This window comes from Callithrix jacchus, chromosome 2 (assembly GCF_049354715.1).
Source record: "Callithrix jacchus isolate 240 chromosome 2, calJac240_pri, whole genome shotgun sequence".
Taxonomy (NCBI): Eukaryota; Metazoa; Chordata; class Mammalia; order Primates; family Cebidae; genus Callithrix; species Callithrix jacchus.
In genome coordinates, this window is record NC_133503.1 from 102302638 (window position 1) to 102325721 (window position 23084).

Here is a 23084-nt window from a genome sequence, read left to right on the forward strand (position 1 = left end):
TTGAGGGACGAATAGTGAAATGTAAACAATAAGCAAAGCTCTGGTTTGTCAGGCTTTCCCCATTCCGAAATCAATTCAAGCAAATGACCAAATAAAAAGTCTTTGAAAGAAGTCCATTCATTCTCTTATTGAGAGTTAATGCAGGAGAGTTGAACTCAGCAGATCCTGTTAGTTTCTTCCCTCTCCCCTCTCTTTCCACCCCTCAGCCTCTCATAAGACAATATAAGGGGCCTGTGCCCTATTCTGCCACAGTGTTGGTCATCAGATGTTTATGATTTTGTGGCAGTGTAGGGGCCATTTAGATGAACAATTGGCATAGGAGGGGAGGATTGCAGCAGATGGTTGAAATTCCAGAAAAATGCCCAAGCTAAGTCAGCCTCAGCACACCTCCCACCCCATGAAGATTAAAACTGTACTATTTCTGGGGGTACAAACCTGGAAGCTTGTTGCCTCTAGCCCCCTTGAAAGAAAAAGCAGAGGGTGAAAGAGGGAACCCAGTCTGTATTACCAACTTGATCTCAGCCCCCAAACAGGCATGTGTGTGTGTGTATGTATGTATGTATGTATGTGTGTGTCTGTGCGTGTGTGCGCGTGTATGTCACATATGGCAATTTGAAACAGTTAAACATATGAAGAACTTTTTCATTCACAGATGGCAAAAAAAGGCATTTATTTTTTCATATAACACATTCCTGGGATTTGGAGCCAACAGCCTCCAGGGAGCCTCCACAAATTCACTCTGTGCCCTGGATGACTTGGGTTTATGTTTGAAGGTCTGCTCCAGCTGAAAGATGAGTAAAATCGTGGGTAAAAGTCAGACAGTTCCCTGTTGGCTACAGGGGCCTAGGGGCACTGGGTATGTCAACAAGGCTATATGAAAAAGTCCAGTTCATAACATTTGCTTCAGATGGACCCACCTGTCTGAGGCAGCCGGAGGAACACACTTTATCCATTGGGCTAAAACCTTCTCGTGGTCCTTAGCTGGCACCTGGTGCCATAGCTCTTCTGGGAGGGTTTCTGGGGCTGTTAGGGGAGAGTGGAAGTAGATTTCCTGTGCCACTGCCTGCCCCCTTCACCAGTGAAACAAACATTGCTGCTTTCCAAGGTGCTTGCCTGCTGCTATGAGAATAAATTGGGATCCAGAGTACCCAGCCAAGGCGCCAATGCTCTGTGTGACTTGGAGAGACAATTGTTCCACTGTGGCTCTGGCAGTAGGAAAGGAGAGTTAATTAAATCTCACTGTAAAATTAAGTAGCATAACTATATATTTTAGAACCAGTGTAATGATGCCTTATCTTGGTGCATTGTTAATTCTTTGTGACTGTGATGTATTCTTATCAGAAATTTTTATAAGATTCTAGAACTAAGGGAGTTTTAGAGATCACATAGTCGGGCAACTCCATTTTATAAATACGAGAACAAACCCAAAGAGACTATGTGACGGACCAAAGCCTACAGTAAGTCTCCTGACTCAACATCGAGTACTCTTGCCATTTCATTTGATCTATATTTTGCACAGAGCTGAAGTCTACAGCAGGTGAAAATAGCAGAGGGTCAACAAAGTCTCTGAAAATCTCTTAGGAAGTCACCATGCTGGCGATGAACACATCTGTCATTGAGTCCAATGCTGCCAAGTTTGATTTCAGAGTCAATGCAATCATCATTTCTTAAGTTGTACACCAAATGAAGTAGTGGGTTGGAGTTTTGGGGTCCTGCTGTATGGAAAATGAGTCTTTTAAAATAACCACAATCTGTAAAGATGCTTCTACCAGGAGAGGCACCCAGAACTGATACAAACTCATGGATCAGGAAAGTCTTTAGGTGAAGACTCGAGAGACAGTAAATTCAGTTTCTCTTCCTCCATCACAGCTGAAAGTGGAGATCTGGTAGGTGTGTTGTTATTTTGAAGGTCACCATCAATACTTGTCTCAGGAGTTTGCCATTTTGCACTCCGCCAGCCCCTCTTTTCCTGGCCCACCAATGGAATTGTTATCCAGCATTTGGATTTTGTCAGTCTCCTAGAGAGAAAGAGCATTCTATGTAGTTTTAGTGTGCTTTTTTCTTGCAATGAGTGGCACTGTAATCTTGATGTATGCCTGGTATTTGTGTTTCTTTTTCTACTAACTGTTTGCTCTTGTCATTGGTTCATTTTTATATTTAGGTTGTTAGTTGTTAGTCTTTTTTCTTTTCTAAGAGTACTTTCCACAGAGAACTTAGTGCTCCGCCTATATATGAGCTGCAGTTACTTTTCTCTTTTGACTTCTCTTTCTGCATTGAGGAGGTTTTTGAAATGTAATTAAATGTATTACTCTCTTTTTTTTATGGATCCTGAAGTTTTAGTCACAGTTAGGCCTTCCTGAAACCAAAATTATGAAAGAATTCTCATGTGAAAGTTTCCTTTGTACTTTTATGATTTTACTTTCCACATTTAAAACATGGATCTTGTTGTATAGTGAAAAGTATGGATTCAATTTTATTCTTTAGCACATGATACTCAGTTGTCTCAATTCCCTGTATAAAAAAGTCCATCTCTACCACATGCTGAATTCTATGCATATTTTATTCTTCTCTTTTGTTTCAATGGTGTACTGATACGGCAACAACACAGTCTTTAAATACGGAAGTTTTGTCAGTGTGTTCTGATATCCTCCTAGGGCTGATCTCTAAAACCCCTGTCCTTGCCGATTGTTCTTTAGGCATTTCCAGGTTATTTGCTTGTTTATTTTTCCATATGAACTTGAAAATCAACTTGTTTAAGTCCAGACTAGGACTATTTATACTTTTATTGAAATTATGTTAAATCCATAATTTAGAGAGATTGATATGCTAATGATGAAAAGACTTATTGACGAAGAACATTTTGGAACTCTTCATCTGTAAAAGCCTCAAGGAGATTCTGATGGTGTCTGCCCACTGACCTCCAGACTCAGCAGTGAATGCTACTGAACCAATATTAGGATTCTGTTTTACTTGAAGGCTGAATCACCCAGAAAGCCAGAGCTGAAAAAGGTCAAATGTTTTTAAGTGTTTTGGTGGGAGTTCTGTCTGCATCATTGTTAATAATATGGCATATATAAGAATTCTCAACCAGCAGGTTATTCTAAATGACATCTCCACATAGCTCAGCAAAGCCATTTCATTACCGAGGAATAAGTCTGGCCCTATGCGGAAATTGTAAAGTGACCAATTTTGGAAACCTCACCCTTCCCATTGTTTTATTATTCCCCCAAAATGGCATTTCCCTCCCTTGTCTAAAGCTGTCAATAATAACTCCATGCTGTTTTCCTTTTATCAAAACCTATCCCTGGGAAAGAATCTGATATCAGTCATTTACACATTACCAGGAGATTCTTTCCATCTGACGGTGAAAAAAAAGATTGTATTTATTTAAAAGACTTTTGAGCACCTGGGAGCAATTGGAGGAAGCAGGCAAGGAACCTTCCAGCTTCCTCCCTGAAATATTACCAGGTGGATCTGCACCTTCTATGCCCCTTCCTCCAGGCTGAAGAGGACCCTGCAGACCCCAGGAGAGGCTCTTATCATCTTCCTTCCCCTACTCTGAGAGGAATCACAAAAGAAGACAAGTGATTTCATTGTGACCACAAATTAAAAGGAGGCCATCCAGAAGGAAGACATTTCCCTTCCGTGCTAGGCTTGGCAGCAGACGTCCGGGATCAGAGTCCTCCCTCCGTAAGCCAGAAGTGGTGTGATTAGAAGCACAAATATGAAGTGCATTACATGCAACTTCTCTCACAACACACGCAAAGCAATCAATCTTCACCTCTGGCAGCCACACCAGGGAGGCTGTCTTTCCCTCTTTATTTATTGACTTGCCCTTGACCAGCCCTTAACGTATTTGTTTTTGTCACCACAAGGTTTTTGCTTAAAATCCACCCAGTTCTATTTCCTTCCTGGGATATAGATGGCTCATCTGTCAGCTTCTTTCGGCATTAGTGAAAGATACCCACACCATATTGTAAAACAAAGCCTGCCCGACCGTGATTTAGTGTCATGGAGTTTTTTAGGTTAAATGGTTGAAAGTTTTAAAGAGCAGAGAGTCAGAGAGTCTCAGTCCCCTACTCTTTGCAGGTTACCTTCTAGGGTCCCCGTGCCCAAGGCTTCTTGGGATCTGCTAAGAAAACCTTGATGTGCCTCAGGCGTCATTCTCCATTGCTACTGCTTTGGAATGAAAACTTTGTCCCGTCTCTAAACACTGCATTTGAACACTTGAAAAACCCACAGCTTCACCCTCAGGTATAAGGGGAGTCTTTGGAACAAATGTGAAAGGAATTTGTTACTGAAGTTCCTCAATGTGAGGCGCTGAGAGTTGAGAACTGCACTTCGTTTTTAAACACCGCAGCAGAGTGACTCTGCTTCAAGAGCTAACTGCGGTGCACAATATTAAAGACCCAATTCCCTCTGACATTGCTTCTTTTCTCTCAGCTTCAAAACTTAAACAGAACTGGAAGTGAGACTTGGGATGACAGACAGGAGGATACAATTCTGACTGCAGGAGACTGTGTTGCCCTGTCCTTGTTCCGGCCACTCTCTCTCTCTCTCTCAGGCAGGCTGTCTGGTTTTTAATCTTTGGACTTTTGATTAGGCTTTCATAAGAATGCACATCACAAATCAGCTGTGCAATAACCATAACAGTTTATTTTTCTCTACCTCTGGTTAATTTATATTCAGCCCTGACTCTGCTGAGGTAGTACCCTCTGTTGAATCAGGGTTCCACCTCACCTTTCCCTCTGGAATGGCATTTGCTGTGCAGGCACTTACAGAAGGGAGAGGAGTGTGGAAGAGGATGTGGGAGGGGGTGCTTTTGATAGTGGAGTATCTGCCTCTCAGGTTTCTGCTTAGTAGTCTACCAGCCCTTCTGCCTCTATCCTCAGTCCTTTGCTTCTATTCACCTGGACCCCTGAGGCCAAACATCTCTCTCAGCTTCCCAGGGCCATGCTTGACGAGTCATCATTTTGCTCCTTTCATGCTGTGTGCCCTGCTGAGCCATGAAAATCTCCGGAAGATGGTCAAGGGTCCTCCCCTGTCTACCTAGATTCACTGCACAGCCATTTCATCCCTTTGGGAAAGACTCAGGGGCCTTCTGGTCTCAGATTTTGGAAAGCACCTTGAGTTTTCCTGCTTTCGCCAGGCTTGGCACAGAAGGCAGGGTTAGAGATGCTTCTATTCAGAAGACATTTTCTAACTCTCTATGAGCTCATGAATTCTTCTTGTCTCTCTTTCATCTTCCCCAGCCCAGGGAATTTTTTCTAGTCTGACGAGTTAAGAGTATAAAGGAATAAATTTCTACATTTTCCCATTCAATCTACAGCTCTCAAAATTTTTGTCTTTTTATCTTCCAAGAGCCAAGGCTTTTGGAAGAAAAAATCCAGGAACACAATTTTGCTTTCAACCCTATGTAGCACTCTTTCCCTGTAGAATGACCCTAAAGTGGCCCAGCTACTTGAGTGAGTATAAAACACATTGATTAATATTTCAAAGATATTATTCTGCCACAAAGATAAAATAGCATAGTAAGCAAAAATCTCTTATTGAAAAGTCCCCCCGTTACAGCTCCTAATGCCTGCTTGCTAAGGGTGAAGTGAAGCAATATATCACAATGAAGAACTCGAGGAAACGCTGTGAAATTTGGCATTAGTTTTTCAAATATGGCTACTTTTAAGCACACCAAGATGTTTGTTTCTTCTTTCTGAAGTGGTTGTATTCTAAGGTCTTAGCTTAAACAAATGACTTCAAGCACTAAGACCATATTACCAATACGGTGGTGAATTCCAGGTCTCTTCCTAACTTGTGTGTGCATGCACTTGGTGTGCATGGCCTGTAAGCAACTGTGAAGATGAGTTCAGTGGTCAGTGGCACCACAGAATTGATGGAGCCTTTCTGCTGCTAAGTACCTCACATGTGCCCTTGGTCCTGATGTTTCCACTGGAGGCTGCCCTTTTTCTCCGCTGCCCTTGTCCCTCTTGATATATTCTGAGGGCAAAATTTATACAAAAATGAAGTGTAATCTTCAGTATGATTTTGTTATCTTTCTTTTCTCTAACATATCCTCTAAAGGTTGTGTTTTATTTTTCCCATTTAGAATTCAATTTTCCTTAATATGTGAATGAATGCCTGAAAAACACTATTTTTTCATATGCTTAATTTTTCAGCATGTTGTTACTCATTTAAACTTTCTTTTTAATTATAAGTTTCTTTTACACATTTTGGAGTCAACAATCCCACTGCAAAAAAAATTTCTTTTTATTGATTATACCAACTGGAAATAAAAATAGCTATATGAAAAGGAAGTTTATTTTGAGATTCTTAAAGGTAATGACTGCAAATATCAATGTAGACCTCAATATTCAACATTGTGCAAATAAAGACATAAATCCACACATATGCAAGAACACCTATAAATGTAAAGATATATTTTAAGAAGGGAATGATACAGCGATAAAGAGTTGGTAAACTATGGAGCAGGAAAGAGAATGGTGCCTAGAAGGGAATAAAATAAAATAAATTAACATTTAGAAGGTTTCTGATACATGCCTGAGACTTCTCAAAACTGTGATGCAGACATTATAACCTCTGTTTTGCATAGAAGGAAACTGAGACTCAGGAGGGCTAGGTAACTTGCTCAAAGTTACATGTCTACTTAGCAACAGAGGTTGGCCTTGAATTTAAGTCAGTGGGACAACATAACATCCTCTTTTGGCAATAATACTTAGTTGCGGTCAATTCAGTATCTGCAAGGTGCAAAGAAAGGTGCCTGGGTATACTTACCTTGTGTTTTTTATACTCAGAAAAATCCATGCCAAAAGATTAGCTAGAAGGAATACAATGGAAGAAGATAGCCAACCATACATTCGTAAACATACTATATCCATTTCACACATTGAAAAAAGGTTGGCTACAACCAGTCTTGTTGAAGATATTGATTTGATCAGGCAATATTTCAAGATATGATCCAGGTCTTTAGCAAGAGCTATGCCAGTTTTGCAATCCACTGAGTGGTGACAGGAGTTCACTTCACACCATCACAAATTTCCTACGAGAGCTAACAAAAGCTTACAGCTTGCTAACATGTGGCAAAGTGCAATATTCAACTCACAAAGTAAAAGTAATATGTCACCATTGCATGGTACAGTAATAAACTACCTATGTATTATAAGTGATGTGGAGTTGGGCAGAGAGGGCAAGGGTAAGTCTTCATACAGAAGACATATTGTGAATTTAGAAATAGCTGGAGATAATGCATTTATGCAGCCAGACACAAACACATTCACTTCTGACACTCAGTCTAACAACTTGGAGTATAAATGCCTTTGTCTCTTTACCTTCAGCATGGGACTAAAATTCAGGCATTTTAATTTTAAAATTGGTTCTTGCAAGGGCCGTGTTTCTGATAATGCTTTTGGTCCCTTTAGACTCTTTAGTCCCTCAGGAAAAAAATACAATTGACTTCAGTCTAATTTTCTTGAAGACCTAATCTTTTAAATAAAATTCTTGGTAAAATATGTAAACTCTGTATAATGCCTTAATGAATGCCCTGAGATGTTTCTACTCTTTCATTTAGACCAACCAACCAACCAGCCAATCAACCAAACAAGTCTCTTAGATGACCTATGTCCAAACTAAGCAGCACCAATCTTGACAAGTGTATCTTTATATTTGAGCAGCAGTTCCTCTCTCTTTTCTGATTAATTATTATGTTGGTTTCAAAACTGGCCACTTAGAGAGGAAAATTTTTTAAGATGATTATTACATAGAAATGGAACCAAGAACTAGAAAGCCTAGTGAATATAAGGTTAATGAGCTTCTCATCCACTGCCAGAAAAACTGCTTCAGGATAAATTCATTCTTCTCTGAGGTAGACTTATTCTCAAAGTCACAAGGAAGACATCAAATATCCCAGGAACATTGGAAAATTCAAGGTGAACATATTTTTCTAATTTTAAATAAAACTCACTGCTTTGTTATATCACTTGAATTACCCCAGAGACTTTCTGAGACAGTCTTACATAGAAAGACTAACATGGGCTCTTGTGCCAGAAGAGTTCCAGTCCCCGAACCACTGCTTCTTAACCAGCTGATGCTTAGGGAGTTGCTTGGCCCCCGCGAAGTCTGGTTCCCGAACTTACAAAAACCAAGATCAGTAAGTCAATTTTCTCACAGGGTCAAACAAGGTAATATTTGAAAGTATTTTTTATACTCTGAGAGTTGGTACAGACTTTTTTAAAATATGAAACTCATATTTGAAATGGTACGTATTTACAACAACAGTGCAATTACCTTTGCACTCTTTTTTACCGTTGCAGGGAATTGTGACCACATTAGGAGTTAAATAGGCTTTCATATGGCCAGGCTTGTAACCACCACCACCACCAGGGGAATCTTTTTTTTTTTTTCTTTTCTCTTTTCCTCTCTTCTTTTTTTATTTCTTTTCTATTCTCTTTCTTTCTTTCCTTCCTTCCCTCCCTCTCTCTCTCTCTCTCTCTATCTCTCTCTCTCTCTCTGTCTTTCTTTCTCTCTCTCCCCTCCCTCCCTCCCTCCCTCCCTCCTTCCCTTCCTTCCTTCCTTCCCTTTTTTAGACAGGGTCTTGTTCTGTCACTCAGGCTGGTGTGCAGTGGCATAATTATGGCTCACTGCAGCCTTGACCTCCTGGGCTCAAGCAATCCTCCTGCAGCCTCCCAAGTAGCTGGGACTACAGGTGCGTGCCACCATGCCTGACTAATTTTTACAATTTTTTGTAGAGATGGGGTCTTGTTTTGTTGCCCAGCCTGGCCTCAAACTCCTGGCTTCAAGCAATCCTCCTGCCTTTGCCTCCCAAAGTGTTGGGATTACAGGCATGAGCCACCATGCCTGGCACATTTTCTTTCATGGGAGGGAAAAGTGTGAACTGATTTCCAATCAAACAATTAGCACCTAACCCATCTCTTTATTTTCTTTTTAAAATAAAGCCAATTTGTTGGTTGAGGATGCACCTATCCAACAAATATTCTCCTTACTGCTGCCTGGAATTCAGGGTCCTGCTGTGAAAGAATGTTAAGGGATTCACTATTCCATAAGCTTTTAAAGAGCAGGGACTATCTTTGCATCTTTAGCACTAGGTGCTGTGACAATTGTTTGAATTTGGCCATTGAACTGAATGCAGTGTAATAAGGAGGAGAAGCAGCCATGAGTTGACAGGTGTTGAGTATCAACGCTGGTCTAGATGCCCTGCTCAGGGCACATCACCCATCCGAAAACAAGGCCCATGGCTGAGGTGTGTTTGTGTGTAAAGGTGGAGAGGTGGAGTGTAATTCTGCTTCCTCTGTGAGGCTGTGTATACCTTTTAATTTCTGTCATGTGTAGATAGATGATGGTAAGTGAAAAGAAAATAGTCAGAATTTAGATGACCAGCTTTATGTGCGAGTCCGTTGATGTGACATTTTGAGTAAAATCTGCTCTTAAAAAAAAAAAATCCAGTCCTTTCTCTCTCTAGTTCTAAAAGTTAGTCTGCTTTGCCTTTTCAATCTGAATTTCCAAATAAAAGACTTATTTTAGTTATTTTATCATTTTAGTGTAGCTTAACTTTTTTTTAATAAAAAAGGAACAAGTTATAGATGAAGAACAAAAGTCAGTCTATTTGTAAATATATTGGTGTGTTTCACTTCACTCAGATGTCTCTCTGGTCTGAATTAGGCTGTAATGGGGCCAAACACTGGGTTGGTTTTGTGGGGAAAAGCCAAGTAGTCCATTTTAATTACTTGTTGCCATATCTTTAAACAATGCACCAAGCGTAGAAATGTTCAAAATATCTTTCCTTCTGTCTGATTTCACTTTAGTCAATTCAAATTTGGCATCACTGCTTTCTGAAATATTTTTGATTGTAGAGCAGTTGGTGATTTTAATAATTTAGTGTAGAGAAAGAATGAAGAGAAGAAAATTGGAATTTAAAACACAATGGCAAAAAAGTTAATTTAAAGTGATGTTTGGCTAAAGAAAAAAAGGTTCCCTTCACGATGCTGTTGTGTAATTGAACGGATTAAGGGAACTGACGGGAACTTCACTGGGTGTCTCAGAGGAGGCCTCTGGGGTCAGCCCTTGGCTCTTGTGCCCCATGTTAAACAAGTTTGTCAATTTTCCATCAGATTGATTTTTCTCACAGGTCTGAAGGCCTTGTCTCATTTCGCCTCATTTCCACAGGGGTTCTTAGCATTGCAAACATCCATTTACTTTTGTTTCAAATTGGGAAGAGTGATTTTTATCTCTGAGAGATTATTAAAGAAGAAACCACTGGAATTGGAAGACATTGTTTAATATGTAGACTATATTGGTCACCTATCGTTTTTCATTGTTTTTCTCTTTTGAAATGAAGTACCTTTTAGGACAATCATGTTTACCTAGTTTATCTAGAGTTCTCTCCCACAATTGATTTTTTAAAAAATATCTGCTTATAACAGAGGGTTCTGAAGATCAGATGGGTTATTCCTTCTAAGACAAGTTGTGAAGTGTAACTATGAGCAGATTCTAAATAGACTCCTGGGAAATACACATACTTACTAATGTTAGGAGTTGATCTACTGCTCCAAGGACATCAGCAAGGACTCAAACACTGCATAAAGAAGTCAGCTCCTGGCTTGTAATCCTTAGTTTCTTCATGTTAAATATTGGATCCCTCAGGTTGTTTTTCTTTTCATTGTGTTCTGTTAGTTCCAAAAAAGAAAAATTGCTTTACTCCCAAAAAAATTACTTTAAACGACTTTTAGTCTTATGACTTCCTGTTGAGTTTTTTGGAAAGCTTATAAGAAAAACACCACATTTACGTAAGCAGAATCAATTATATCTTCCATTGCTGTCCTTACACATACTTGGCTATTTCTTATTTAAATAGGAAATCATGAAAATATGTACATCGTGCATTTCTGTTTTCTTAAACTTTCACACATTGTCTTCACATTCGTGATCTCAGTTGCTCCCCACCATGGTGCTGTGAATAAGAAAGAATGGATGTTACTATTCCCCATTTACAGATGGCGTGAGTGTGTTCTACCTTAAGGCACACACTAGTCGTGGCAGCGTTGGATCTAGATAGAACTCAGGTCATTGGACTCCTCAGTCTCTGCCCCTTCCACTGCATCCTGCTACTTGAAAGCTTGTCAAAGACTGTGAATCCCTTGAACAGATTCCCTGGCAATTTTTCCTTTCCAAAAAAAAAAAAAAAAAATGGAAATAGGTTTCTCATCCTCAAGACTACAATCACTTCATCACATTAATATTAATCTTTCATTTGGGGGAAATTTCTCATTTCCAGACTCTTGACAAAGAGTCCACTGAATAAATGAACCCTGCTCTCTTTCCTACCTGCTAATTTATTATCTCTTTTAATATTAATACCCAGGGCCAAGCTTAGAAGGAGGCAAAACAGGTGTCCGTGATTTCTGAAATTCTTCCATGGTCACCCTTCTTTCTTCACATGCCTTTGTCCCCAGTGAAAATGCAAATAATTCTCAGAGAATCATGAAACAGTCATTGAAATTTTATTTTGTGCTTATCTCTGTGATTATAATTATAAATAATAATTAATATACGTTTAACTCTTATTGCCAGGCCCTGTGATAAGCATTTTCCACATATTATCTCACTTAACTATAAAACAACCCTGTACATAGGTCCTATTATTCTTCTCATTTTGCAGCTTGGAAAGTTAAGTCTTCAGTGTTTATGTTAGTCTGTTCTCACAGTGTTATAAAGATACTACCTGAGACTGGGTAATTTATAAAGAAAATATTTTTAATTGACTCACAGCTCTACATGGCTGGGGAGGCCTCAGGAAACTTGCAATCATGGCAGAAGGAGAAGGGGAAGCAAAGCATGTCTTATGTGGCAGCAGGAGAGAGAGAGAGCAAGGAAGTGCTGCACTTTAAAACCATCAGCTCTCATGAGAACTCCCTCACTATCATGAGAATGGCAGAAGAAAAACCACCCCCATCATCCAGTCACCTCCTACCAGGGCCCTCCCTTGACTTGTGGAGATTACACTTTGAGATGAGATTTGGGTGGGGACACAGAGCTAAACCATATCAGTGGTTAAATAACTTGTCCAAGGCTCATAGCTAAGTAAAGAGATAAGGAAAGGATTTTGAATCTAGTTGGGTGGGCTCCTAAACCTTTGCTTTTAATAATCATGCTCTAGGAATTATTTTTTTCTACCTGTGAGAAATCCATGGTCTAGTTAGGGAGAGAATGGTAGAGTAGGTGCAGAGAACTATGGGAACATGGAGGAGAAAGTGTCTCACTTTATCTATAGCAGAGAAGGCTTTACAGAAAGGAAGTTGGAGCCTGGATCTAGAAGAATGGGTAGCAGTTTTCCAGGATGTCACCACTAAGGCTGATGTGGAAAGGGCATTCCAGGGAGAGGAAACAGCCAGGACAAGACAGAGGAACACAAAAATTGTGGTGTGCTGGTCAATTGCAAGTAGTTTGATGTGGTTGGAACAGAGACATTTAGAAGTCTGAGCATTCACCAGGTGTGGTGGCTCTTGTCTGTAATCCTAGCACTTTGGGAGACTGAGACAAACAGTTGGCTTAAGTCCAGGAGTTTGAGTCCAGACTGGGCAACATGGCAAAACCCTATCTCCACAAAACAATTTTAAAAAAGAATTAGCTGGGCATATTGGTGCCTGCCTGCAATCCAGTTACTAGAGAGGCTGTGGTGGGAGGATTGCTTGAGCCCAGAAGGTTGAGGCTACAGTAGGCCATGATGGTGCCAGTGTACTGCAGCTTAGGTGACAGAGTGAGACCCTATTAAAAAGAAAGAAAAGAAAAGAAAAAGTGGGAGCACAGACAGAAAATAATTTGAAAAGCTGCAGGTAAGTGTCAGATGACCAAAGACCTAGAATGTTCTGTGCTTGATGTCAGAATTTTTCTTTTGGAGTAATAAGGGACCATAAGATATTTTTCAGTGAGGTGAGTATGATTGAAGTTTTGGCAAGGAAAAGTAGTGTATGGAAACAAGAATACCATTCATCAGATCGTTACAATACCCTAAAAAACATGAGACTGACTATCTTAGCTATGTATGCTGTGTAACAAATCATCCCTGAACTTAGTAACTGAAAACAACATATATTTCCTATCTCCCTTTTTGTGGATCAGGAGTCTGGGCATGGCCTAGCTGGGTATATCTGACTCAGAATCTCTCAAAGAGTTGCAGTCAAGGTATCAATCAGGGCTGCGTTATCTCCAGGCTCGACCGGGGGAGGGTCCACTCCTAAGCTGACTCACCAGGCTGTTGGGAGTCCTCAGAAGACCCACCTCCAAGCTCAGTTGCATGGCTACTGGCAAGCCTCAGGTTCTCATTGGTTGTTGGCCAAGACATGAGTGTGTTGTCACATGGGCCTCTTCATAGAACTACTCACAACATGGCAGCTGGCTTCCCCCAGAGCAAGGGCTCTGAGACAAAGAGAGAGAATGAGGGAGAAAGAAAAAACTAGGGAGAGGTAGAGAGGGTTAAGGAGCAAGAGAGAACAAGTAAGACAGATGCTAGAGTCTTTGGGCATCTAGCCTCAGAATTCATATTCCTTAAGTTTTTGTCACACTTTGTTAGAAGCAAGTCTCTAGGTCCAGCCTTCTCAAGGGCATGAATACGAAGAGGCTGGGTCATTAGCAGCCATTGTGGGGACCACCTAACACACTGGCCTTTTGTAATCTTGTTTGAGCTGCCTATGTGGCCTCAAGATGCTGATGGCAGTTGGGTCACTTAAAATAAAGATTTGAAGTGAAAACGTAAGTTGGGTCAAACTACACTTCTGTGTGAAGCAATTTTATTTTCCGGAAAGCTCTATGGCAGCTGTGTTTGAGAATGGGGCATGGCCTTGATACACTCTCATTTACTTAGTAAATATCCAAGCACCCTCTGTGCATGAGACACAATATTAGGCCTTCAGGTAGTACTTTGGTATGTTGCTCTTCTGTTTCTTAATGGGGGCTCCACCTCTTGTGGCCTTGTAGTAAGTAAGGCCATTATAATGGTGTGAAAATGTAAAGTCACAAGCCCTCAGATCCTTGTGGTAGGGCCTAACATGACCAGAGGAAAGGCTAGGCAGAGTGATGACCTCGGCAAATGAAGCAGCTATAGATAATCACCCCATGTGAAAGGCCAGGCTAAGGAAAGGCAGTGCTCAGATATGGTTGAACTATACTGTGTGCAAGCTGATCTAGACAAGCTGGCTGGAATGCAAAACTGACTAGCACGGGAGCCCAAGCCCACTGCTGCCTTCATTCAGGCAAACTTGGAAAAAATTTGTTTTTCTAGAACCATAATTTGACTGTGGCGGAGTTCATGTTCTGCAAACTCAAATACATTATTGATAGGGGCATTTTCTGCTTATCTCTACTCAAGGTGGATTGTATAGTTTTTTTTTTTTTAAATGAAGTAATCATTTCAGACCATTTTTTAAGGTAATTTAGCAGGTTAAATCTGATTATAACAGGCACCATTACAATGATAACAGCCTATAGAGATCTAATACCCAAATGATGACTCGCTTCTTACAAACAATATTCAATATTCCAAGTAATTAGGACAGCATGTTAAAGTTTGTTGAAATGGGATTTTACCTACATCCAGATAATTAAGATGAGTCAGTGGTTTTCTTGAAATCTCCAGATAATTGCTTCACTTGCCCTCTTGGGGTACATGTGAATAACTGAATCCCTGTGCAACCCAAGGCAGAATCCCAGGTGTCTGAAAGAAGCTGTAAGTACCTCACACTTTGGTACAGAATCCACTTCATTATTCAAGAAGCAAAGAAAGTACAGCAGTTCTCAGATAATTAAATGCCCAGCCTGTCAACACTCAATGTGATACATGAACACGTGAGAAACTACAGTGAATTACAACTTTCAGGAGAGATATATGACTAAAGCTGTCCACAGCCAAGCTTTGGGGAAAAAATATCACCAGAGCTAGGGAAATAATATCACTGTTCTACTCAAATATGACTCAAGTTCTTCCATGCTGCTAATTTAATTTCTATCCTGTTGAGTTATTCTTTGTTTCCCCACTCCAGACTGCTGAGTCGTGTGGCATGTAATGGAGCTGTGACTGCCTAGGGAAGGGAAAATCCTCTCTCTACGGAGCACCCATCACCACACTGGCTCTTTGACTTCACAGAACTTCCAAGTGTCTGGCCTTGCTTCTTTCTCCTCTCTCATTCTCTTCTTTCTTCATGTCTATCCTTCTCCAGCTTGATTTGCATCATGCCCATGGTTAAGGTTATTGTTAGGACCAATGCTTCGTGTCTCACAAAAGCCCAGCAAGCAGTTGAAGCTGCCCTATGCACCCCTACATATTTACAACACTAGTATATTTGGAATATTTGAACCGGGAACCCACCCTGACTTGGAATATGAATATCATAATCATCCCTCATATTTGCAAAGCATTTTGTGCCTTTCCAAGCCTCCAAATCTTTGTAATTTTATTTTTACTGACATGCAAGGCAAGTACTTTCAAGTTTATATTTTCAATGAAGAAACAGATACAGAAAGTTGAGTCACTTATCGAAGTTCACACATGTTTGATGACAGGATTGGGATGATATATTATTCTTCCCAAGGAAACTGGTGAAAATAAAATCTTAATACGTCTCCTCCCTGTTGTTATCAGTTGGTGCAGCAAGCAGAAACCCTGTTGTGCATGGATTCTCAACAAACTTAGACCTTCACATCCTCTCTAACTTCTCTATCACTCCCGGTGAGGTTGTTTTCTTCCTTGCTTCTGATTCAGCTTCCTGATTTCAACCCAGCACCATCAGTGCCTTTATCTGGCTGCTTGGAATTGCCATATTCCAGCAAACCAGATCTGTACTCTTTTCTCAGGGTGCTCTTGTTAGCAGTTTTTTAAAATTGACACCTGGATCTTCCCCAAGGCTGCAGCCCTTGCATGTCTGGCTCTTACTCCATCCCATCAACTATGCTTCAAGGCTACCAGGAAGGGTTGGATCCTCTTTGCTTCTGCTTCTACTTGACCATAACAGCCCCACTTCCTTTCCCTATGAGTTAGTTCCATCATGAACTAGACCATTCGGCTATATCACCCTGCTTCGTTTCCAACTGATCCATCCAGTGACCTATGGGTTCCTCTGCTCTACCTTCTTCCACTGTTTTTGTATTGAGTAGAGACTCCATTAAACATCTTTTCAAAAATACATTCATTCAAGGACCTGTAACTCTCTAATACCTCTGTATTATCCTTCATGATATCTTTCCTGATCTCTGAGCCCATAAATGCAATTTACTGTTATGCTTTACACCAGTTACCATCACTACCATTATGACTACCATTAATATCACTTCCACAACCACTGCTATTATTACAACTCCTACTACTTGTAATATCACCACCATCTACCACTGATTGAGTGAATAGTCTGTGCCAGCCCAGTGCTAAGTGCTTCACACGAATTATCTTTTATAATCTTTACAACAACCCTGCGAGGTAGGTCCTACTATTATTACCATGTTACAAATGGAGTCTGGAATTTAGCAAGACTTACTGCCTGTCGCACTTACTTTGTACCTATATGAATAAAAGTCCTATTTAAAAGCCCCTGCTATAGGCCTGATCTGCTTCCTCAATTAAGTGCCAAGCTTTTTACGAGTGGGAACCCTGTCTTTTTCATCTTTGAATCTCCAGAGCCTAGGTAGAATAGTGGCCCACACTTCACAGCTCAGTTAATTTTCTTCAATGAAGGTGACTTCAATGACATTCAAACTTTTCTTTAGGATCAATTATACCACACACTGGAGATACAGTGATAAACAAAATAAATATTGTCCCTTCAAAATTTATGGTAAATAACATGGTAAAGACCGACAATTAACATGCAATTGCAGTCAGCCATGCTTATATTTCTGGGACCAGGACAAGAGTACAAACAGAAGCCCACATACCATATGCCTAAATGTTTAAAGCTAATAAACTGTTAAACAAAATATGTTCTATTTTCCTTCCTTGACAATTATATTTCATTGAGACAAATTGAAAAGTATAGTGAAAGTATGGCCTTTCTATGAGTTAAAGTTAGCAAAATGTCAAAAATGACTAAATCAATTGTTATTGCATATGTCTGGGTGTTTTGTTGAAGAGCTGGAGATGTTTGAATGAGTAATAAAATAAAGACATACATAATTCATGAACTATTATAGATTCATTTCATAAAATTTATTTTTTCCTTCATTTCAACAAAATCACTAGTTGAGATATTATATTCAACACTTTTCATACAATTGGTGTTCCATTGAGACTAATGTCTAAAGAATTAAAATATTAAGATACAATTATATTCAAATACATATATACAAAATTTGAATTTATTTTCATCAAAATGTAAATTAAGACTTAAAAATAAATTAAAAGTGTCTTATGTTTTCAAAACCAATTTTCTTTTAACAGGAAGTGGAATGTGGTTGCCAGGAGCATGGGGGAGGGAGAGAGTTGTTGTTCAAGGGTGTAGAGTTTCAGTTTTACAAAATGAAAAAGTTCTAGAGATCTGTTGCATAGCAAGTGCGTATAGTTACCACTAGACCTTAAAAAGTACTGCATGCTTAAAAATGATTAAGATGGTAAATTTTATGCTATGTGTTTTTTACCACAATGAGAACAATTTTCTTTTGAAATGTTCAAAATGATCGCTTAAAAGGCAAAATATGTTATAATTAATAAATGTCAAATTTTAAAATAAAGAACATTCAAATAAAGGCCAGATATTTCATTTGGTAACTATGTACATTTTTATTTAAAAAATCCCTGCAGCTCGAGCTGTAAATGTCTATCTTGCTGTCTGTTAGAGAATCAGTATCATGCTTCACTCATGTTGCACACAGACCTATGTATAGATACACACTTCAGAGTGATTTCCATTAGCAGCTATGTGTAACTGTTGTGACTGTCATGTTAATATGTTGTGTACCTTTGGGATCTCCAATTGGAGACAGAAGAGAAGCAAGTAAATGGACATTTAGCACCACAGGGAAACGGTGCTTTGTTACTCAGGAATCCATAGCATTCATGCTTTGTGAGAGGAAGAATATGACAAGTTAATTAATTTGTCCTTGCTCTTACCTAAGCACTTCTGCTGATGAAATCCTCCCTGAATTATAAGGCAGAGTCCATCCCTTCCATCTTCCACCTTAGCAGATGACACCCCACACAGTTTCATGCCATTTGGATGTAGTCACCATTTGTTTGAGCACTTAAGGCAAGGGATGTGAACAAGTGTTTCCCTAGGGCTTAAGGGTGTTGTTCAGGAGAATGGATGTTTAAAATTACAAATAGCCATGTGCTCTCATTGAACTTAGGATCTAGAGTGATTGGGGGTCCACAGAATTGCCAGGTAAAGAAAACTGAGCAACTCCTGGCTTTCCCCACCTCCATTTCTGGAGCTCCTTCCTTTCCTTTCACAGCACTGGGAATCCAAAGCATTCCACTGACAACTCACGGTGGCACCCCCTCTTGTTAAGGCCACATGCTTTCTTCCTTTCCCTTTACTTTCCCCTCATTCTTACCCCACAGCAGAATTTCTACTACTTTTAGTGCCACGTTTGCAGTTCACCTACATCTTGCTCTCTCCATAATAAATATCCCTTTCCTAAGAGTAGAAGACTCAAGCAGGTTCCTTTCCAGATGATATTCTTGAGTTTGATCAGTGCCTTTTGGATCCAACGCCTTTTCCCAGAAGATCAACTTCAATACTCAAAATTCAGGTCACTATAGCCTGAACATGGGGGACTGGTGGGTGGACCTTGGCATAGCCAAAACCTTTATTATAAAAATGTCACAATTGTGAACTCATTTTTCCCCATTCAAATATTTTTCATTCAGTTAACTAATTCCACTAATGTTAACCCCTTTGCCATTATTTCTGGTCTTATTCTAATCTCATTTCCAAGGGTCAGAGTGATATTTGGTTTTAATGTATCACAAGAAATCTCACTGTGTTTGGTGTTCCTTCCTGCTTAACAGTTGATTCTTCAGAGATGTAAAGGAAATTAAGAAACTGGTTTGTTCTTTGTTTGGCCCCTGTATTCTAATTCATAAATTTGATATACACTTTAGAGTAGTGTAGACCATGACATGTCACATGTTCTTTCAAGTCAGGCTTTGCAAAAACTCTACCTCATAGGCCAGTGACCTTACGTGACAGCAATAGCAATATTGGTAATTGTTGCAAATGCTATTTAAGGATGGCAAGAAAACTAAAATCCTTATGAAAGGTAGTGAAAGTTAATTGCCATAGACACTTTTCAAAATTAAATAGTTGAGACATATTACATTTTTCTCATAATTCTAAAAATAATTAGATCACAATGTGGATTAATTTCTTGTCACATTTAATTTTTTAGACAAAAGCTGTTGTTCAGTTATAAGCACCAAAAAAAAAAAAAAAAAAAAAATTCCCAAATGATACCATTCAGACAGTGTTACTTCCCACTTTTGCCCTTGCATTTTACTCTAGGAAGTAACGATGAGGACTCCTAGAATTAGTGTTGCAGACCAAGATGGGATTTGCCGTCTGAGTCTCATTTTCTAAAAAAAATAATAAGGCCATTAAACAATCAAATTGTCAATTAAGAAAGAAATCTTCAAATTAACTCCTCACGATATTTCAGGTGATAGCTTTGACTGTTCAAAAATCTTATTCTCAAGGCCAAAAGTACAAAAATTAGACATATAGTATCCTGACAGCCATAATGGCCTATTAGCCCAGGATAGCCTGGTTGCCAGGATCTTTGACTCTATGTTAAGAAAGACCTGGGCTGTCATTCCAGCTTTGCCATTCACCCCTCTGAGCCTTGGTCGATTTGTCTGTAAAACCGTGAGGATGAAATAAGTGCATGTAGAGTGCTTAGCGCAGGTCGAAGTTCAGTTCATTTTAGAAAGCCACACCGAGGAAGCCAGCACCATTTTCGGAACATTACAAATTACTGTCCATCTGGCATCAAATTAAGACTTAAGAGTAGCAGAATAGCTTTGCTATGGAGAAAGAATCAGACTTGCTGAGGACCATTTGAATCCCCAAGGCCCTGAAGGGTTTGGGGACACTTCCAACTTAAGTGTGTGGAGACAGTCTTAGTTACTCTCATCACCTTGATTTCCTAGGAACTAGGTTACTTTGAACTCCCAGCACCTGACCTCTTGCCTGTTGTGGAGAAGCTCCTGAGAACAGGGCCTAGGTCAAGGCAGCGGCCAGGAAGACTGCAGGGTTGCTGGAAGGCCCTGCTGTGGAGGGGATGCCTGAGGAAATTTTCAACAGCTTCAGCTCAGCAGTGAGTGGCTGGAAACCAGTCCAAGTGGGTGGGCAGCATCTGTTAAGGATGTCCAGCCTCATTCACTCGCTAAAATACTCCCTGAACAGCTGAAGTGGGGGCGATCTCATGGCAATGCCAGAAATCTGGGTTCCGTAAGCCTAAATGAGAGAAAGGATCTCCCCACATCCCTGCCCCCAGAGCCACCACTTTCTCTGCCTCCCTTGTTCTGGGCCCCTCTGGTTCCTCTTCTGCTACCAGACCTGCCACGTGGCCTCTCCCAGACTCAAGAGTCAGATTACCAGAGTTCAAGCCCCACTCCACCACTCATCAGCATTTGGCAAGTCACTTAATCCTTTTAGTCTCCATTTACTCATCTGTAAAATGAGATTAATTAATATTAATTTCACAAGTGGTTGTTGAGGATTAAATGGTAGAATACAAAATTCCCAATAAATATTAGCTCTTATAATCCTTCAAGAAATAGTTATTTCCTGAGGGTTTAGTGTGTGCCTGGCAGGGTGCTAGAAACAGGGGATTCAACAGAGAGCAAAGCCATTGTGCTCTAGGAGAAGAAAACAGATGTCAATTAACAACCATACAATGACAATGGTGGTGTGCAGAAAAGGTTCACAGTGCTATGAGAATATATAATAAAGGGCCAGGAAAGGTGTCCCTGAGAGTGTGACAACTTGGCTGACCTCAGAAGAAAGCATACTCAGCTTCTGTCCATCCCTGTCTACCTAGTCCCTGCTGGGCCCCACTAAATCCTCAAGGACCGAAGCCGCCCCTCCCCTGCCTCAGGACTCAAGCACTGATCTTTGCCCAAAGGAAACTACTCCCTGTCTGTACTGGTCTGTGTCCTCCCTGCCCTCTGGCTCCCTGCCTATGAAATAGCCAGGTGGTGGTATTAACTCAGGTGGGGGTCCTCGTCCAGCACTACCAGGGCAGAACTTTGGAAGACTTTGTGAAGGGTCCCTAAGTGGCAGCCACAACTATGCATTTCCTGTGAAACGTGTGGGCACATTGGGAAATGCTTGAGGGGTCCATGGTTCAAGGATGACTCTTTGATATAAGATTTAAACTGTGATCAATTTAAACATTTACACTTGTAATTCCAACACTTTGGAAGGCTGAGGTGGGTGGATCCCTTGAGGCCAGGAGTTCGAGACCAGCCTGACTAACATGGTGAATCCCCATTTCTACTAAAAATACAAAAATTAGCCAGGCCTGGTGGCAGGTGCCTGTAGTCTCAGCTACTTGGAAGGCTGAGGCGCAAGAATGGCTTGAACCCGGGAGGCAGAGGCTGCAGTAAGCCGAGATAGCACCACTGCATTCCAGCCTGGGTGACAGAGTGAGACTCTGTCTCAATAAATAAAGAAATAAAATAAAATAAAAATAAACATTCAGATTAGCCTGCTTAAGGAGAACCAGGAAGGCGGTAAGTTCTTCAGGTGACAATCAAGATCTGATATTTTAGCATTAGCTTGTGGTTACTGCACTTTGTTCAATGGCTTCATTTTCTCATGTCTAAGTCCTCTTCCCCCAACTGCATGCCCCTCCAGCACACTTGAGCAGGCCCCCGCCTCCCACACTATGCCTGCTATGCCTCAGTGGACCCATTCACTGCTTCCTAGACCTGTGGCCTGAACTCCTGCTATTCCTACAGCCTACATTGTCCTTTGTCCTCTCTGCAGACTTCCATGACTCTACGCTAAAAGCAAAACTGACCTGTCCACCTTCTACAACATCTGCTGGCCTTCTATTTGTCTAGGCTGATCAAGGCTGGGGATAACTCTATATTCCCTGTGCCTAGCACATAGCGGGCACTCAATAAGTTCCTGTGAAATTGACTCGACTCTGATCAGCTCTAATACCCCGTCAGCTGGAGCCTCCTCTTTCATAAAAAGCAACAATATTTAGAAAGAAAGCACCATCTCTGTTTTATTACCTCCTTATCACGTATTGGCTTCCAAATCTTTAATCCTTTCTTGTATTTTTTTCATCCTGAATCTTACCCTCATTTGAACTCTGAACACATTGTTGGAACTTTGTAAAAGTTAATAATAATACATTTTATACTATATTTATTTGTCTAAAACTATTTTTAAATATGTACATATATAGATAGTAGCATCGCAGAGTCCCACAGATATTTATAATGTTTGACTCACTCCAGAAAGATTCCTGGGATTTTTGCTGGGTCAGCCATCTGGCCGCTGTACCGTGGGCTGCCTGGCGTATCACTGCGGTGTCTCCCAACCTTCCATCCCCCTGCTTACTTGGGTGACAGCTTGCTTCAGTGGTCAGATCCAGCCCTCAGTCTGCTTGACCCTTCTCCCGTGGAAGTCAGTCCTTGGCTGGTTTCAGTGGACATTGTTGAGATGGTGGCCACATGTCAGAGGTAGAGAGTGGAGAGGAGAGAATAAGAGAAAGGGGAGCTCCCAGCTGCATGACTGTCAGGGGCTTCTGGTGGGGGATTCTGACAGAGTCAGGAGGTGAGAGGAGGACCAGCTGCTTAGCAGCTATTTATAAGACTGTCATATGGGGAAGTGTGTCTGGCCGGCAGAAGCAAAGGGGGGTGGCGGAGTGAACTGGCTCCTTATTTAGCTTTATGACACACACGCAGCCCAACTGTGAGAACCCACTCTGTATGAAGACACCTGGTCAAATCTGCCTCCGACAGACGGTGGGAAAGAACATTGACATTTCTCAATGGAATTGAAAAATGGCAGTGCAATTGGGTTTTCAGCAAGAATAATAAACTTCTTTCCACCTTGCTTTCC

The 23084-nt window shown here is 40.6% G+C and overlaps 1 long non-coding RNA gene across 1 annotated transcript; it reads right to left on the minus strand.

The window, feature by feature from the left end:
• Nucleotides 1–638: 638 nt before the first annotated feature.
• LOC103791468 (uncharacterized) lies at nucleotides 639–22782 on the minus strand. The gene is made up of 3 exons (XR_617856.5): nucleotides 22581–22782; nucleotides 10549–10691; nucleotides 639–3000 (listed from the first exon to the last, which is right to left on the minus strand). It is a non-coding gene; the product is annotated as an uncharacterized LOC103791468 (long non-coding RNA).
• Between the last annotated feature and the right edge of the window lie 302 nt (nucleotides 22783–23084).